This window comes from Ictidomys tridecemlineatus, chromosome 13 (assembly GCF_052094955.1).
Source record: "Ictidomys tridecemlineatus isolate mIctTri1 chromosome 13, mIctTri1.hap1, whole genome shotgun sequence".
NCBI lineage: Eukaryota > Metazoa > Chordata > Mammalia > Rodentia > Sciuridae > Ictidomys > Ictidomys tridecemlineatus.
Window position 1 is genome coordinate 2343493 of NC_135489.1, and position 19611 is coordinate 2363103.

General features: G+C 49.4%; 1 long non-coding RNA gene across 3 annotated transcripts in view; it reads left to right on the plus strand.

Annotated features, from left to right (window-relative positions):
• The window catches only part of LOC110599018 (uncharacterized), a 60460-nt gene that overhangs the window by 29237 nt on the left and 11612 nt on the right, over positions 1–19611 (plus strand). Inside the window, exons 2-4 of one of the 3 annotated variants that reach the window (XR_013429457.1) lie at positions 2202–2334; positions 2900–3006; positions 4218–5629. The exons of 1 other annotated variant lie outside the window; for it this stretch is intronic. This is a non-coding gene — a long non-coding RNA (uncharacterized LOC110599018). Of the gene's footprint in view, positions 1–2201; positions 3007–4217; positions 5630–19611 lie in introns of all 3 variants that reach the window. One more of the 3 variants, XR_013429456.1, reaches the window with a different exon arrangement.

Consider the following 19611-nt stretch of genomic DNA (forward strand, 5'->3'; position numbering starts at 1 on the left):
GTTGGAAGCCTGGAAGTTTGAGATCAAGGAGTTGGCAGATTGGTGTCTGGTTGCTGCAGTCTGGCTGGGCACAAATCACGAGCCACTCAAGCAGGAACAAACTTTATTTCTGAACTCCACCAGCACACTCCACACACGCTCCCCAGGAACTCTCCCGAACGCCATGCAGCTCCTCCAGGAACCACCAACCGGAAATCCCTCCTCCGGCATTTCCCCAACTAATGGGAACTCTCTGGGAATTCCCCGAGAGAACTCCAAAGTAGCAGGCCAAAGTAGCAGGCCGAGGCGGACAGCAGGGGTCTAATATACACAGCTTAACATAACCATTATCATCTCAATGGCTTGCTGGCGTCACCTCTCAACCACTCCGTTCTGGCAAAAATGCCATGCCTCATTCGGACTCAGCTATGGCTCTCAGCATCTGGTGAGGACTACTGTTTTCAAGATGGTGCCACTTGCTGCGTCCTCACATGGCAGAAGAGATGGAAGGGCTAAGGTGCATAGCACACACCCTTCGACCTCTCTTACAAGGTCACTGTGCCGTTCAGGAGAGTTCTGTCTTCATCTCTTAGTCACTTCCTAAAGGCCCACCTCGTAGTGCTACCATGTTGGCAAATAAGGTCAACACATGAAATTGTGGGGGACACATTCAGACCACAGTGGCTGTTGGTGAGGCTCATGTCAACGCTTGAGATTGATCCCAACTCTGAATGAGTGAGGTCATTTACTATTGCAGTTCAAGTACAAGATGAGGGCTGACCCTGCACGAGGGTTTGTGGTGCCCATGAAGCAGCAACAGATGTGTAACTAGCATTTCAACAGCTAATGATGATTCTCCATGTCTAGGGATGCTTACTGCAGCCAGAAGCCTCACAGCAGGACTCCTGGATGAACAAAGTTATGCCCAGCGCAGGAGCATCCCAGGGAACACATGAGGGGCACCTTGCAGTGTGGGGACAGCTGAGGGTTCTGCTTACTAAGATGCCCCCCAGTGGACAGTGGGGTGTGTCTTAATAGTGTGCAGGATAGGTCCAGTTGTGTTGGACCATTACCATTATCACAGTGACGGCTGAGTGTTTGTGTTCCCCAAATCACGTGCTGAAACCCTGACCTGCTGTGGTGGGCAGAACTAGTTCCTTGGAGAGGGATGAGGTCAAGAGGGCAGAGCTCTCACTGATGGGATCAGTGCCCTTGTCTTGCCTTCTTTCCTCCATTGAGGACGCAAAGAATGTCTCAGTCTGGAAGAGGGTTCCCAACAGCATTCTCCCCTGATGACAACCGTCTCAGATTCCCAGGCTGCAGAACTGTGAGAAGTCAGTTTGTTGTTTACAAGTCTCCTGGCCTGTGGTCTCCTGTTACAGCAGCCCTGTGGACTGAGACTGTCCCTGTGCTCGGCCACCCGGCCCAGGTGCTGTGGGGTTCAGCAGTGAAGAAGACAGACTAAGCATCTGGGCTGATGGTACTTGCCCTGTCGGGAACAAAGGAGCAGCTCAGCGCAGGTGCCTGATTGTGCAGAACAAAGGTGGCAGAGTTGGAGGGGCAGGCCGGTGGGCGCCGCCTTCTGGTGGGAGAACCTCTTCTCGGCTCCTTTTTCATCCATAGTCTTAGGTCTCAACAAGGTCCAAACTTCAGAGGGAAAGAAAGGGCTGCTTCTTATTGACCCCCAAACCTCCAGCGTACAGACCAACCAGGAAGGCCACTCAGACCCTGCGGCAGAGGAATAGGGTCCCTGTAGAGAAGGGATGTGGGTCCTGCAGTTGTTTGAGGCTGGAGTGGCTTTCTGTGCCCTGCTAGGGACATGGGCTCTGCCTCCCAATTACAGAGCCCTAGGCTAGTGACATGCGCATGCAGCCATGGAGATTAGCAGTGGCCAAGGAGGTGTGGGAGGTCATCTGTAGGTGGAGGGGTTTGGAAACCCCAAGTCCACCCAAGAGACAGAATGGTCTGCAGGCAGAAGCAAAGCCTGACTGAGACTGGTAGGAAGGACAGGAATCCAAAATGCCGGCCACCAGAAAGGCTCTGCTGGCACCCGCGGACCTCGCAGTGCTCCCTCCCACAGCTTGGGAGCCGTCCTGCCTGTGCACTGCTGGGACTGGGAGGCCTTGGCAGCACTGTCCGCTTTCCCTGCTCTGCAACCACCCAGGTGTCTGTCCTCAGCAGCCCTCCAGCCTGCGTCCTGAGTCACATTTCCTTCTGTCTAGGTTTCTGCTCGGGGTCAGCATGATAACCATCTTATGCAGCAGTAAGCAGGCCACGCCTCCGGCTCGCATGGAGCTGTGCCTAGGAGGAACCGTCCACCAGGAACCAGTGCACAAGAGGCTCGATGCGCCAGAGGTGATGATGACCTGGACTTCCCTGTGAGCGTCCTGCTTTCCAGTCCTCTGAGCTCACAACACGTGAACTGTGAGGACAAGTCACCTCCACAAACACTCAACCCTAGGACAGTACCCGCAGAGAAGACCTCAGTGTTTCTGGGATCCGTGAACGACTAGACCACCCAGGGTCCCTCTGCCGGCTCCAGTATGGGAGACGAAGGGCAGAGGCCTTCACTCGCTTCTTATTTGCTTACAAGTCTTGTTTCCTGTTCAGAACTATAAATGGGTGCCCTCCTCTGCGCTTGAGACCTGAGCTGGTCATGCCGGGGTCCAGGAGCGGAGTCAGGATCCTGGGCCTGAGAGCTGAGGGTCAGGCACTGCTGTGCCATGCACGGTGAGGCCGAGGGGTATCCAGCACCCTCCTTCTCAGACAGAGTGCCACCTGTCCCTTTGAGTTAGGTATGATATAGGATGCCCAGTGCCCAGACAAATTTGCCCAGATCAGCAACAATATACATTTTTTTATATTGGGGATTGAACCCAGGGGGATTAACCACTGAGCCACAGCCCTTTTTATTTTTCAGTTTGAAACAGGGTTTCACTAAGTTGCTGAGGGCCTTGCTAAGTTGCTGAAACTGCCTTTGATCTTGTGATTCTCCTGCCTCAGCCTCCTGAGCCACTGGGATTACAGGTATGCACCACCCTGCCCAGCAACAACAATGACTTTAAAGGGTAGGTCTACCCGTTGATCAATATTTGAGGCATACATTTGCTAAAAAATGTTTACCTGAAATTGAAATTTAACAGTTCACTCTGTATCTTTATTTGCCAAATTTGATAATCTTACTTTTAAATGTAAAATGTATTAATATAATTGAAGATTCATGCATAGTTTAAATAACAAAGAACATTCTGAGCACATTTTGCCTGCTGAGCCCAGTGCTGTCATCTTGCAAATCTCCCCTGGTAGCTGGACCTCAGTGCGCCCATCTTGCTCAGGTTCCCGGTCTCTATCACCCATAATGTCCGATTGTCCACTAACCACTGTCAAGACATCAGACAGAATAGGTTCGTCCAGGCCACCTGGGTGCGAGGCAGAACACAGACACTTAGGTGCCTTCATCATTCAGTCCTGGCTTTCACGGAGGGAGATGAACTCATAGGTGCTTATTTCATTTTCACAAATAAATATTTATTAAAAGGCTCATGCAGGGGCTCACCACGATGATTTTTCTTAAAGCAAGGATAGCAATTGACTTGACTTGCTGCGCAGGACTCCAATGAGGAAGACTAACACAATGCAGTTCTGTAGCCATGCGGAGGGGGGCTGGGAGGGGGACAGGGGTGTTGCTGCGCCCCTTTTCCTGCTATTTAGGCTAGTCCTTCTCCACCTGGTGGAGAAAGTGCGACTGGGGTGCACCCCTGCATGGCACGAGCCACCGTCTCTCCTGAAGATGACTCACTCCAGAGAGCAATGCCCCTGTTTGCCCACCAACACGCCAAAGGCTGCACATTTCCAAAATCTGCTAAATTAGCATTGTCATTTGGGGGTGGGAGTCCTTGCATCTTATATAGTCAAGAATGGCTTATTTTATCCTATTTTTATTTTGCATTTCTTTAGATTGGATATTTCCCACAAGTTTGCTAGCCTTTTGAGCTTTTTCTTTGGGGAAACACTGGTTCTGGTCCTTAGCTATATTTTTACTGGGACAAGGTGATGAGGTTACCTTTAACTAACTGACTTGTGAGAGCATTTTTGTGCATGAATTGTTAGGAACGTTACTAATGTAATGTTCTTCATTGTCTCTGATTATAAACTTGGTAGAAAATTGTCTGGGTCTTGCACATCTTTTATTTGCCATTGCTCTTGAAATTCACTAGGGAAGTGTGTGTGTTTCCCAGAATCCTCCTGTGCTGCAGGACAGACACGGTGCCCACGGAGCTGCAGACAGAGGATGTGTCTCAGGACAAGAGTTTCCTTCTCACCACCACCCTGCTCCAACTCTGTCTTCCCCGTGGCACAAAGAGCATTGAGACTCTTGCAGGGATCAACAAGACGCTCCTTGTACTTGAGGAATTATTTGACATTTCACTTGCCCCGACGTGTGAAAGATTCTATTGTCTACAGATTCCATTTCATTGTGAACCCTCATAAGGTCCTGCTAAGAAGCCTGCTTTTCATTTTCATCTATTATTACAAGCAATGTCCTCTTGCATTTTGAAGACAGTGTTTCAGTTATACATCCAGAAAAGAAGAGTCTGTGCATGGTAATCAGTTCAATGAATCATCAATCCTCCTTGCCTGGTACTTGGTGCCTCTATAAAGGAACTTCAAAGACCTCTTGCTCCCACATGAAGCACCTGGCTTCTGCATTTGTTAATGGTCAGCAGGAGGATGAATGCAGAGTGGACAGGCAGATTGAGCACAGTGTGGAAGAGGAAAGAGCGGAACGTGTCCAGCACAAGGGCTGCAGGAGGCCTGTCTTGAAAGACAGCATGAGGTTTCATGTTCTCCCACACTGCCTTAACGTCCTCCAGAAGAGACACCTGTTTAAAGCGTTTGCTATTTTTTCAAGTGAAACCCTTATGTCTTTAGAAACAGGAGAGGCTCTAAAGAGTTCACGCCAAGAAGTGGGCCCGCTCCTGAAGGGCACCCGCATGAAGCCTGCAAATGACGTGCCTCCTGGGCTGGGTGGCACCTACACTCCAACTTTATTGTTTTTCTTGTGTGGAGCTATTCACTGGGCACAAGAGTGAAGAGTGCTTGTCTCCAGTCATGCCAGTCCCGCCTCCTCTAGAGGACACCCCAGGGGGACCGACAGTGCCGAGAGTGGGTGGGGGGAGGGGCGAGGGGCTCACGGCTTTGGGTGTAGGATGCACAGGGTGCCATGTCCACACCAGGAGAGGAGGACAGTGAGGGCAGCAGTTGCCCAGACCCAGCAGTGCCCCACTGCTGACTTTGGCATAAAGCACCGTAGTCAGGCCCAGGCACGCTCTGGGCATTTCTCTCCTGGACACAAAGCTAAAAGAGCCCAGCTGGGACAACCACCCCAGACTCAAGACAGCTCCATTCTCCGTTAATAGGGCTGGCCCTCTGCTGGCCTTTCAGAGTTAGCAGCCCCCTCCCCCCGAAGGTTGGGCCTCTTCAAAACTCGAATTTGCCTGGCGCTCACCGACTCGGGCACCTTCCTGGCTCCCAGTGTGTTCCTCCTCTGCAGGTCCCTTCCCACCTACAAGTGAGGTTAACAGCGTCCAGAGGGCCAGGAGTTGCTGACCCCTGCTGTCACTCCCGCTGCTCTGATCCACATCCCCAGGTAGGCCTGGTGCTTGCCTATTTCCTCCTTCTTTACTAAAATTTCTGGGCATTGGAGCAGCTGCTCTGGGATTCAGTGCAAACACCTGTTTGCTTGGGTCTGCGAGTCTCTGGCGGGCTCCGACTGCACTGTTCACACGAGTGGCATTGGGATGGTGTTGGGTCAGCAGACTCAGGGTCTGGGCTCCCACCAGAGTCCAGTCGTGGCTCTGCCATGCAGCATCTGACTCCGTGGAGGCTGCAGAGGGTCAGCGAGTGGGAGAGAAACACCCCAGTGGAGTGAGTGACATGGCACAGCAGGAGGATGAAAAGTGGGTGGGAACCACCCCCAGGTACCCTCCGTGGGTGTCCTTTGTCACCAGCAAACGTAGACGCCCTGCCAATGGCCTCTACCTTTGCATAATTCATCTTCCCATAAGGAAGCCAAGCAAAGTGAAAAGTGTGTTTGCTCCCTTTTCACTTTGCTTGGCTTTGAGGAGCACCAAAGGCAGATGAGACTACACAATATGGAACAAGGTGGAGGGAAACGAGAACATGCAGCGCCAAGACTTCACAATCGACACAAGAGTCAGTCTCACCTTCCTTCCTCTTAGCTAAGGCTGAGGTGTGGACCAGAGCGTGAGGGGCAGCCGCCTGCACACCCCGAGCATGAGACCCCACAGCTGCCATCCCAGTGGGAGCAGGAATCACTCCAGCCATGCCCCTCGGCCAGCTGCCCATTCCCATTTCTGGGTGGGTCATGGCCCATAGGTATTAAGCTCTGGTCAGTGCAGGCGGGAGTGCAGGTGCTGGGATGAGGCAGTACCAGACAGAGACCGCTCTCAAGGAACTTCAGTGCACTGGAGGGAGTGTCCAGTGTCCCTCGGTCCCACACTCAGAGCTTTCCCTGTTATCCCATCCCCACCAGAGTGGCCGTTCGTTAGCACCGGCCCACCCACACCCACATGGGATCACCGCCGAAGTCCACCGGCTGCCGTGGGTTCACCTGCTGCCCTGTGGCGTGTGAAGGGACAAATAGTAAGGAAATGTGCCTGCCAGTAGAGCGCATGCAGATCCTACCTTCCCTGCCCAGAACCAGCCCACCATGCCCTGGCCTTCTCCCCGCCACTCCCTCCATCGCTGGCAGCCACTGACCTTCTTCTGTCCATGTAGCTTCTCCTAGGTGGTCACAGCACTGGTGGGCGTGCCCCTGCACCTGCACACACCTAGGTAATCAGGCTCTGATGGGTGTGCCCCTGCACCTGCACACACCTAGGTAGTCAGGCACTGGTGTGTGTGCCCCTGCACCTGCACACACCTAGGTAGTCAGGCACTGGTGGGTGTTCCCCTGCACCTGCACACACCTAGGTACTCAGGCACTGGTTGGTGTGCCCCTGCACCTGCACACACTTAGGTAGTCACAGCACTGGTGGGTGTGCCCCTGCACCTGCACACACCTAGGTAGTCAGGCACTGGTTGGTGTGACCCTGCACCTGCACCTGCACACACCAAGGTAGTCAGGCACTGGTTGGTGTGACCCTGCACCTGCACACACCTAGGTAGTCACAGCACTGGTGGCTGTGCCCCTGTGCCTGCACACACCTAAGTAGTCACAACCCTGGTGGGCGTGCCTCTGCACCTGCCTATGCCTAGGTAGTCAGACACTGGTGGGCGTGCCCCTGCACCTACACACACCTAGGTAGTCAGGCACTGGTGGGTGTGCCCCTGCACCTGCACACACCTAGGTAGTCAGGCTCTGGTTGATGTGACCCTGCACCTGCACACACTTAGGTAGTCACAGCACTGGTGGCTGTGCCCCTGTGCCTGCACACACCTAAGTAGTCACAACCCTGGTGGGCGTGCCTCTGCACCTGCCTGTGCCTAGGTAGTCAGGCACTGGTGGGCGTGCCCCTGCACCTACACACACCTAGGTAGTCAGGCACTGGTGGGCGTGCCCCTGCACCTACACACACCTAGGTAGTCAGGCACTGGTGGGCGTGCCCCTGCACCTGCACACACCTAGGCAGTCACAGCACTGGTGGGCATGCCCCTGCACCTACACACACCTAGGCAGTCACAGTACTGGTGGGTATGCCCCTGCACCTGCACACACCTAGGTGGTCACAGCACTGGTGGGTGTGCCTCTGCACCTACACACACCTAGATAGTCACAGCACTGGTGGGTATGCCCCTGCACCTGCACACACCTAGGTAGTCACAGAACTGGTGGGTGTGCCCCTGCACCTGCACACACCTAGGTAGTCACAACAGTGGTGGGTGTGCCCTGCACCTCCCTGTGCCTAGGTAGTCAGGCTCTGGTGGGCCTGCCCAGTGTACTTGCACAACTGCACTTGACGTGGACACTGGCTCTGGCCCTGAGGTTGGTGCCGCAGTGTTTCCAGTCAACGTGGGTTGGCTGCTCTCAAGGCTCCCCCACATCACCCCATGAGCATCCTTAGAGGTGGAACCTGCTGCTCACAGCCTCTGCTAGCTAAACTTGGTCCCCAAAACATTTTCTTTCCTAGTTTAAATTGGGAAAGGGAATGGAAGCATTTTCTTACCCCGACACTGTCATTATGTTCTCATCACCATCAACCTGAAGGGAAACACCTCATTTGCTCCAAAGACCAGAGCTTCCCTTGGAATCTGCCCCCTGGCTTTGGCTCAGCCCCTCACATCCATTATCATCACAGGCTCATCATGAGAGCTACAGACCAAGGCAGCATCTGAGGATCTGTATCCTCTGTGTTGGGACACGGGACATCATCAGTCCAGCTGAAGGGAAACTGCTCTGCTAGCCCATGGGCAGGACCAGAGCTGGGCAGGTAGATGGAGCTTGGCCACCATGCAGAACAGAACTGGAAACTGGACTGTGGGCCTCCTGGCAGGAGTCGATCTGATTTCTGAAGGTTGTTTTGTAAATGGTAACTCATGGCCCCGCTGCAGACAATTTCCAGGCAGGTTGTCGTGTGCAAGAGTGAGCAGGGGCAAATCACTTGTGAACAGCAAGGACTAATTCAGCCACAAGGGTCAGTCCATAGCACTCTGCATTTGTGCAGGAACCAGGCTCTGCATGAAGTTTCACATGACACCCTTTCTGAATTACAAAGATGAATGTCTTTTAAAGAATTTTTAGCATTAATGCAAAAAGTACCTGCTATCTTGAAGTAAAGGAGTTCTAGTGTTTGTATTGTCCATAGCACTTTCAAATGAAGAAGCCACAGTTGTGAGGAATAGTGTGACTGGCTCATCATGTCTATTAGGGAGATAGACATGACCCCTGCATGCACCATATAGCTTGTGCCCCTTGTCGTTAAGGTCCACTCTGACTCACAGCCCTTACTAATGCAGTGGGGCTTACTAATACACAGGCACCCTGTGCCATGCACTGGAATGTTGCCTGTCGCAGGGCTCTGGCACAGGTGCCCCACCTGCACCAGAACTGGAGAGTGGTAAACACAAAAGACTTTTAAGTTCTTACCTCTAAAATATCTATAGATTGGTAGGAGAGTGTCTTCAAAAATTTGATTCCTGAAAGAATGGTGATAGGTGTGATTCTGAGCATGGTTAACAACTAATTCTGAATCCTCCAAAGCCAGTTACAACCAATTTGAGGGACTTTCATGAGAGGAGAAGATGACCAAGTGTCTTGACCTATCTCACTCACTTCTGGGAATCATCTGGTGTCTGTCTCTGATGGGAGGACAGTGGAGGCTGTTGGACAGATGGGTGCAGAGGGCTTGGGGAACAGGAGGCAAAGTCTTCTCTCTCTTCAGACCTCAGGCTGACACCCACTGCCACCCAGGCAGGGCCTTCCTTCCCCCAGGTCCCTGGGAGCTTCTCATCCAGCTCTGGGATCATATATATTCAAACGTTATTTGAGTGCTGCATCCAGTACAGCACAGTGTCCCCAACAGAATGTGAACTGGAACCTGCAGTTTCCATAGCTTGCAAAAGAGCCCATACTTTCTATTTTGAAAGTCTCTGCAATAAAGACACAAATTTGAGATGTGACCACACAAATGATACCTGCATGCACCATGTAGCTTGTGCCACTTGTCATTAAGGTCCACTGATTCACAGCTCTTACTAATACAGTGGGGCATCTGCCCTGGCACTTCCGTCCTCCTCTGGGAGGCTCCACCAACTAGCGGGGCGACATGTGGCTTCCTCTTCCTTCCAACACCGAGAAGACCATGACCTCACTGACTTCACTTTTCACGCCATAGCTTCCCACTCGGGCTGACCTGCAGATGCACCCCTCCCAGGAAGGTGGTGCTGTGGACACACCATCAGGGTGTGCCTGGACTTGGAGAGACGGACTGGCTGTGATCTGTCCCCACTCTCACAAGTTTCAAATGAAACACTGGGCACACCTCTTCGCTGCTGGGCACCTGCCCTTAGATAAGATGTCCAATAAAAAATGGGGACTCACAGCCTGATAAAATCTAATTGTTTATGAAAATAACAAAACAGCATATTTGAAATAATGACCATCCCAGGAAATATGGGACATATGGTCACTGAGCCTGTAAGAGAATTATCCCATCCTAAGCAGAAATGAAGGAGGCACTGTGCATGTCTTCCTCTGCCTGGCCACGTTCTGTGGTAGCCAAGAATGGCCCAGATCTGCAAGTATTGGAGAACTAGCAGCTAGAGCAATAAGAATCATAACCACTGTTGGCATTTGTTTTATGACTACTTGAAAATTGTGCCAACTCTGATATTACAATCACCAGATTGCTAATATTAAGAAAATACTGGGGTACAGAAATATAAAAGACATTGTCATTGCATTTAAGGGAAAGCAGTCTGTCACCCAAGCTGATTATTTTAAATTTCCAGAACCTAGGGGCTGACCTACCACTTCAACTGAAAACGTCACAGGCTGTAAATGTCATAAGCAGTTTGTATCCAGTGCCTTGGGGAAGGTGGCCTGCTCAGGACGATGTAAGCAGCGAGAAGGAAAGGAGGATAGCTGGTCAGTGGGGGTCAGGGGGAACTTTCCATCCTGCTGTGCCACTCTGCCCAGCACTTCCTGGGAAGGGCCTTTGCAATCTTCTGTCCCTGAGTGACCTGAGCATGAATCACAGTGGACAGGGTGCATTAAAATAGAAGGCTCTTGACCGTGATGAACAAAATGTCTCTTACCTTCTCAAAGAAGCCTAAAAATGCCCAGCACAAGGGATACCTGGGTCTTGGTTGGCTCTGAGACAGCTGCAGTGCAGCGGGGCTCCACCAGGGGGCACAGCTCTGGGGCCACATATAAATAATTAAATAAATAGATAAATAGATAAATAAATAAATAAATGAAAATAAAGGTTCATCTCAAACTAAGAAAAAAATTATATATTTAAAAGCAAGTGGATTAAAGTTATATATACTAAAGAATCCATGTGGTCCTGAGCTTTACTTTGTTGGAAATCTTTCAATAGCTACTTCAATCTCATTTCTTGATAGTGGTCTATTTAGGTTTCCCTCATCTTCCTGGTTTAATTTTGGAAGGTCATGTGTGTCTAGAGATATGTCAACGTCTTATAGATTTTCCAGTTTATTGTAGTATACAATTTAAAAAATAGTTTCTAATGATTCTCTGCATTTCAGAAGTGTCTGTGGTGATACTTCCTTTTTACCTCTAACTTTGTTAATTTGGGTAGTCTTTCTCTTTTTTTTTTTTTTGTTATTTTGGCTGAGGGTTTGTCAATCTTGTTTATTTTTTCAAAGAGCCAGCTCTTTGTTGCATCGATCCTGTGTATTATTTTTTATTCTACATTTCATTGGTTCTGATTTTAATTATTTCCTGTCTTCTACTGATTTGGGCATTAGTTTGTTCTTCCCTTTAGAAGGTGTTGATATGTAGATTTAGATTATTTGAGATCTCTCTATTTTTTAAATGTAGGCATTCATTGCTATAAACTTTTCTCTTAGAATTGCCTTAATGCTGTCCCAGAGATTTTGATGGATTATATCTCTGTTTTCATTTGTTTCTAATAATTTCTTTATTTCTTCATTCATTTCTCTTAGGATAAATTCTTGATTTAAGAGTACTGTTCAATCTCCCTGTGTTTATGTGGTTTCTATAATCTTTCTTAATGTTCTAGTTTTATTCCATAATGATCTGATAGGATGCATGTGAGTCTATCAGTTTTTTGTTTTTGTTTTTGTTTGGTATTTGTTAAAATTGACATCATGACATAGAACATGGCCTTTTTGGAAAATGTTCCATGAACTGCTGATAAGAAAGTGAATTTGGTTGTTCTTGGGTGAAATATTCTGTAAATGTCTGTTAGATCCACTAGATTGTAATATCATTTAGATTGGAAATATCTTTATTGATTTAATATTTTGAGCCCTGTCTATTAGTGGCAGGGGTATGCTGCAATTCCCCTGTGTTCTTGTAGGGGAGTTTTCTGAGATTTAATGTCAAGAAGTATTTGGTAATGCAATTAGATGCCCTGACACTGGGAATGTAAGCATTTACTATTGTTATAACTTCTCATTGGATTGCCCTCTTGCCAGTATGTAGTGGCCTTCTTTGCCTCTTCTCATTAATTTTTGCTTTACATTTGCTTTGTCAGATATGAACATAGCTATTCTTGCTTGTTTTTGGATTTCATTTTCATGGAATACTTTTTCCAAGTTTTTACTTTTTTAAAAAAATGTTTATTTTTTAGTTGTAGTTAAACACACATGTTTATTTTTTATTTATATGTGGGGCTGAGGATGGAACCTAGGGCCTCACACGTGCTAGGGGAGCTCTCTACTGCTGAGCCACAACCCCAGCCCCAAGTTTCACTCTTAGCCTATGAGTCTATGAGTGTCTTTGCCTATGAGATGAGTCTCTTGCAAACAGCATATAATTGACTCTTTAAAAAAAATTCACCTGCCAATCTGTTTTTTAATTGCAAAGTTGCAACCATTTGCACCATTATTACGATCAGATATTTGTTATTTTCTGCCGTTTTAGTTTGTTTGCTATATTGAATTCTATCTTGATTTTCATTCACTTGGTTGTTCCAGTGACCTTCATCTGTTTGGGATCTTTGTTGTTTGTTTTTGGCTTCTCCTGGGTACATTATATCTTTAAGTGTTCTCTGTAGTGCTGGCTTACTGTAGTCATGAATTTTTAAAATTTATCCCTATCATGGAAAGTTCTTAATTCTCTATCAATTCTGAATGATAGCTCTGCTGGATACAGTAATCTTGGTTGTAAATTGTTTTCTTTTAGAGCTTGGAAGGATATCTCAATCTAGGCCCTTCTTGATTTTAGGGTCTGAGTTTAGAAGTCAGAAGTGAACCCATTGGTTTGTCTCTGAACGTGACCTACCATTCTTCTCTTGAAGCTTTTAATATTCTTTCCTTAATTTCCATGTTAGGCACTGATGATTGTGTGTCTTGGAGAGGTTCTGTTTTGACCTTGTCTATCTGTGGCCCTATGTGCTTTCTGTATGTGAATGTCCATCCCATTTCTAACGTGAGAGATGCTGCATCCCAGCTCTCTGGTCAGCGCTTCCTTCCTGCTTCTCCCAGTCCTCGGGCCTGGGTTTCATTTTGTCGTTGCCCCTCATGGCCTGAGTGTCATGGGTGAGTGGCACTGTGGTCCACCACTTCATTGTTCAAGCCTTGGGGTTTTTAATTTGTTTGTCTTCGTAAATGCTAAGTTTCTGTTTGTTTGTAACAACCTGTTATCACAGTGAATCAGCCGTGAACTCGCCCAGCCCTATAGAGGCTCCCCTCTCTGGCACAGAGGACAGAGAAACCTGCTGTCCAGACCCTCTTAAGTGGTGCACATGAAGGCTGCTGGACTCTTTTACCCTAAACCAGGCTTCAGGACCTGCTTACCTGGGTCCTGAATCTAGCCCAGCCACACCGGACCTTTCCATCTGTGGCTCTCCCAGACAACAGGACAGAATCTTAACGAAAGCAGTCCTCAAGGTGTTGATATCCTGAGCATGGGCACCACCTGGGGCTTGTTAATATGCAAAATCCCTGTCCTTTCCACCTGCTCAGAGTCTCAGGTGGTCCAGGGTCTGCGTCAGGGCCCACCTGGTGACTAGGTGTTTGCCTGGGCTTCAGGACACCACCTGGTTGGAGGGTCAGGCTCAGCAGCCTGGTTCTGCCACTCTGTGATCTTGGGCAAGTAATAGAACTACTCTGTGTTTTAGTCTCTCCATCTACAAAATGGGGATGATAATACCTGTTCTAGTTCATGAGGCAACGGGTTTCAGTGTGATAGTCATGTAAAGGCCTAGAACATTTAGGATACAAGTACCCAGTGTCATTTTTACTATGAATTTACTATTTTACAATTAATGTGCAGATAAAAGTAAAGTTACAAATTTCATTAATTTGGGAAAACTAAAGGGCATTGAATTAAAGAGAAGAAATTCCAAAATATGTCTTTTCACAATCTCAGAGGAAATTACCCAGGAATACCCGTGCACAAATGTGCGTTTGAGTCTCTCTGCTCAGTCATTTTCCGTGTTTCAGGAGCGTGTTGAACTGTCTTCCATGAGGCCTGCACCACTTTCACCAGCAGTATCGAGGGTTCCAAATCTCTACATTCTTACCAACAGTTGGTATCTTTCATTTAAAAATCTAAACCCCTGCTAGGGGAACTCACTGCGCTTCTGATTCCCAGGTCCCTAATGACGAGTGCCGCGAGCATCTTCACCTTTTGTTGGCATCTGTACCTGTTCTCTGGAGGAATGTTTCCCCCTGTCCTTTGTCCACTTTGAAGTCAGGTCGCTGGCTTTTCTGTTGTTGGTTCTGAGGGCTTTTTACATGTCTGCATGTCAATCCCTTGCTTGGCTTTCAGTGTTTGTTGGCCAGGGTCGAGTACCAGACATTTTGTCCAGATCCAAGTCACAGAGATCTCTCCCATGTTTCTCCCAAGAGCTCTTTGCTGTGACTCTTGTGTTCAGGTCATTGATTCCCGCTGAGTTGATTTTGACGTGGTGTAAGGGTTCAGCTTCTTTCCTGACGTGTGGATAGCCACCATCTATTGAAGAAACGATCCTTTCTTGTTCACAACTGTCAACCTCAATCATCATCCGAGGGATGGTAAACACTGAATAATGATTTTATTTGGGAACAGCAGAGCATTGCAATGTGGTATGCATACCATGGTAACTGATGGATGTAGTCAAAGAGCTTGAGGCCAGAGGAGAGTTTCTTTCTTTTAAAAAAATTTAAAGATATTTTTGTGGCATTGAGGATTGAACCCAGAGGTTGCTCTGCCACTGAGTTACATCCTCAGGTTTTTTCCGCCACGCGTTTTAGTGGTGCATTACAGTTGTAGGAGATGATGGAATTTGTTGTACGTATTAATACATGCACACAAAGTAACCATGTATTGAACCAATATCTGCCCCCAGCTCTTCCCTCCTCCCTCCTCCTCACCCCTGTCTCTTCCCTCCACTGATCTCCCTGGATTCTCATGAGTCTCCACTTTCTCCGCCATTTCCTCTCTGACTTCTCCATATCAGAGAAAACGTGACCCTGGGCCTTCTGAGTTTCACTTATTTTGCTTAACATATGGTCTCTAGTTCCATCCATTTTCCTGCAAAAGACATGATTTCATTCTTCTTTACGGGTCAGTAAAACCCCATTGTGTATAGACACATTTTCTTCATCCATTCGTCCATGGATGGACGCCAGGCTGGTTCCATGGTTTGGCTGTTGTGACTCGTGCCTCAGCCCTTTTTATTTTTATTTATTTTTATATTTTGAGATAGGTCATTACTAAGTTCCTAAGTCCCTTTTCCAGCCCCAGCCGCTGGGGTCACAGGTGTGTGCACTGTGCTTGGCTAGGAAAAGTTTTTAAAAACCCAGAAAGATTTCTGCCAACCTCTTGGAGACAGAGCTCAGTGGTGGTGGAGGCCAGAGCAGGACGTGGCTTCAGCTCAGGGTGGAGGTGCCCATGAGGGACCTTCTGCGAGAGCGTGCTGTCTGAACTGCGGGAACCCCTGGAGAAGTTGCTCCTGAAGAAATCTGTGCACAGGGCAGGTGTGGTCATGTGCAGCAAGAAGGCTTCTCTGTGGGTCAGGAAGTCCCTGAAACAGCGCTGACCCCGCAGGCCGACCCGAGCCCTCCCCTGGCTAACTCCTGGCCCCGGGTGCATCTGGTCTGACGAGAACCTTTCCGCCTGGTGCCAGCGCCTCCCATTTCATCATTCTCGGTGCAGTGACGTCTGCGCCGAGTTCTGCGGCTTGGTGTACAGTTAGATTGAGAAGGGCCAGCGGCCTCCGACTTCCCACCCCTCCTCCTTCAAGACTGTCTGGGCCTCCGAGTCCTTGGTTTTGTTTTTGTTTTCAATAGTGTTTTTCGAGACAGAGTCTCACTGTGACTCCCAGGCTGGTCTTGAGCTCCAGGTCCTCCTACCCCAGCCTCCAGGGAGCTGGAACCACGGGTGCGCGGTCATGTCCTGCTTTGTTTGGGCCACTTGATTTTGGAGATCACCTTGTCATCCTAACAACTCAATCTTTCAATCCACACCTATGGGATGACTTTCCATGTTCCCGGGTCTTAATTTCTTTCAGCAATGTTTTGTTGTTGTTGTTGTTTTTACTGAAGATTAAACTTTGAGGCTCTCAACCGCTGAGCTACATCCCCAGCACTTTGACTTTTTTTTTAAAGAGAGAGTGAGAGAAGAGAGAGAGAGAGAGAGAGAGAGAGAGAGAGAGAGAGAGAGAGAGAGAATTTTTTTAATATTTATTTTTTTGTTCTCGGCGGACACAACATCTTTGTATGTGGTGCTGAGGATCGAACCCGGGCCGCACGCATGCCAGGTGAGCGCGCTACCTACCGCTTGAGCCACATCCCCAGCCCAGCACTTTGATTTTGAGATAGGGTCTCACTGAGTTGCTCAGAGCTAAGTTGCTGAGGCTGGCTTTGAACTCACAATCCTCCTGCCTCAGCTTCCTGAATCACTGGGATTACAGGCATGTGCCACCATACCCAGATTTGTCATTTCTAGGGTACAAATCTGTCATCATTTCACTAAAATTATTCCTTGGTATTTTGCTGGTTTGGTTACTCCTACAAATGGAATTATCATGACTGCCTTTCTGAAGTTTTCATGGGTAGTGTATGGAAGCATGAATCTTTTTTGTGTGTTGATCTTGTGCCCTAAAACGTGGCTGCATTTGTTTAGTAGCACTAGTGGACTTTGAGTATGAATTTTAAGAAGATTTTATAGGACCATGTCATCTTCAATAGAGGAGATCCGCTGCTTCCTTTCCAGTTTGTGTGCTTCTGTTTCCTCCTTCCTGCCTGCGTGTTCCGACGGGCGCCCGCATGCAGTGTTAGGCAGCGGGGGGTGGGGGGAGAGCGGGCACCCTCCTGGAATTCCCTGTCTTAGGGGCCAAGTTTTCCATCTTTTAGTCAATTCTTAAAAACCTGATGCTTTTCTAACTGGGCACCCTTCACAAGGTGTTTGAAACTTGCTCCACCCAGGTTTCTTCATCTTTGAAACAACTTTTTAATTTAGCAATGAAAAGAGACTGGATCTAACAATCGTCTCCCACCCTGACTCTCGGTTCTCACAGTGCTGGGGTCAGCCTGGCCTCCATCTCCGAGGAGGCCAGAGGCCGCCCGCAGAGCTGCTCGCCAGACCTTGGGCATGAGCCCCAGCAGAGGCCCAGGAGCACCTTCAGCCTGGGTCAGCCTCTAAACACCCCAGAACCAACAAGTGCCACGGGAGGAGAGCCACACGCCCAGGAGACATGATGTCTCCCTCCACATTCCTGTTTCCCTGACCTTTCAAACACGTCTATTTAGTGACGGTTCCGACAGTGGTGCTTTAGCGACCCCTGCCTTCCCGATTTCTTTGGCGCAAAGCTGCAGTGTTAGGACTTGCCAGATCTTCCATGGCCTGGCTCTTATCACATATCTGCCTGGAACTGGCCCTTGAGGGGCATTCCTGAGGACAGGTCATCGCTCCAGCCGCCCTGGGCTTGGCGCATCTGCTTAGGACTCCTCTGTTACGATCCTTTTGGGGCAGGCAGTGCTGAGGGCAGCGGGACTTCCAGGGGACTCTACAGTCCCGAAACGGCCTGGAGGGCCTCCCGCTAGAATGCACCAGAGAGAAAGACCTCATTCCCTCTGAGCCAGGCCCAACCAAGGAGGCAAGAGATGGTCACGGCCCTCCAGGGACAAGCAAGCCTCGGGCTGCCTGCAGCCCTTCGCCCCCCCTCTCTCCGGGGCTGCGGGCACCCGTGGGAAGCCCCGCAGACACTGCCCCGGGACAGGAGCTGGCCCACCCCACAACTCAGAGGCAGATGCTGGTAACCCCTTTTACTCATGAAGAAATAGGCTCAGAGAGGAGAATGGTCTTCCTGAGGTCACGGATCCGTACAAGGCAGGACAGCATTCAGTTCTGGGGTCTCAGGGCAAGACCCACACCAATTCCCAGCACCAGGGACCAGCCACGAGGCCTGAGGGCCCCACGTAGCACCCCCCCCACCCCACCCCGCGAAGTTTCACTGGATCCCAGCCACGGCCGCTCTGCTCTGCACGGGGTGTCCACTTCTGTGTATGTGCACATGAAACAGAGCGCGTGGTCCAAAAGCCCAGGACTCACAGCCTGCCCTTACACAGAGCCCGGCCGACACCTGCCCTGGACCGGAGGCCTTCCCTCCCTCCTGAGCTTTTCCCTCACCTGCCTGTCTCCAGGGAAATCCTCTCCCCAGGATCCCAGGGCCGACAGGTTTCGGCTCACGTGGTCGCCATCAGCAACGTGGTCACCATCACCAACATGCAAGATGCCTCTGTGACCTTGCTCCTCTGTCCAGGGCCCTTGTTGCCCGCCTCTCAACACTGGCCCTTGACTCTGAGTGCAGCCTGGCTGGCCCTGGCCTGCACCACACCTGGCCAGCACCCCATCCTGGCGCCTCCCAACCAGCTTTCTGCAAGTCCTCAACAGCCGCTGAGCAGCGTCAGCCTGGGGTTCCCCGGCTGCACCCCTGCTGGGTGGGCACGATGGCTGCTCAGTCCCAGGGGGAGAGGGGCCTCCTGCACCTCAGATAGAGCATTGATCCCCAGGATACACAAAGAACTCAAAAACTGAACTCCAAAGACCCAAATAACCCAATCCACAAATGGGCCAAGGAACTGAACAGACACTTCACAGAGGAAATATGATCGTCAACAGATACATGAGAAAATGTTCCACATCACTAGCAGTTAGAGAAATGCAAATGAACTCATCCCATTCCAGTCAGAATGGCAATTATCAAGAATACAAATGACAATACGTGTTGGAGAGGACGTGGGGAAAAAGTTTCAGTCATACATTGCTGGTGGGACTGCAAAGTGGAGCAACCACTCTGGAGAACAGTATGAGATGCCTCAGAAAACTTGAAATGGAACCACCATTTGACCCAGCTATCCCATTCCTCAGTATATACCCAAAGGACTTAAAATCAGCATACTACAGTGATCCAGCCAGATCAATGTTTATAGCAACTTCAGTCACAATAGCCAAGCTGTGGAACAAACCTAGGTGCCTTCAACAGATGAATGATAAAGAAAATGTGGTACATATGCACATGGAATATTACTCAGCCATAAAGAAGAATAAAATGTTGGCATTTGCTGGTAAATGGATGGAACTGGAGGCTATCATGCTAAGTGAAATAAGCCAGTCCCCCCAAAAACAAAGGCCGATTGTTCTCTCTGGTATGCGGATGCTGACTCACAATAGGTGGGGTGGGGAGCCCGGGAGAGTGGAGGTTCACTGGATTGGGAGGGGAGGAATAGGGGGAGAAGGGAGGGAGATTGGAATGGGAAATATATTACTTTCCTATGTTCATATATGAAAACAGAATGTGCCGCAGTCTGGTTGGGCACAATCAGGAGCCACTTGTCAAAAGAAACGAACTTTATCTTTACAACCACACAGGCCAAACAAAACAGCTCCTCAGGAAAAACCCTCAGAGTCCAACTGCCATCACCGGATCCCACAAGCCTCTCACCCACACAAAAAACAAGCCTCATCACCTC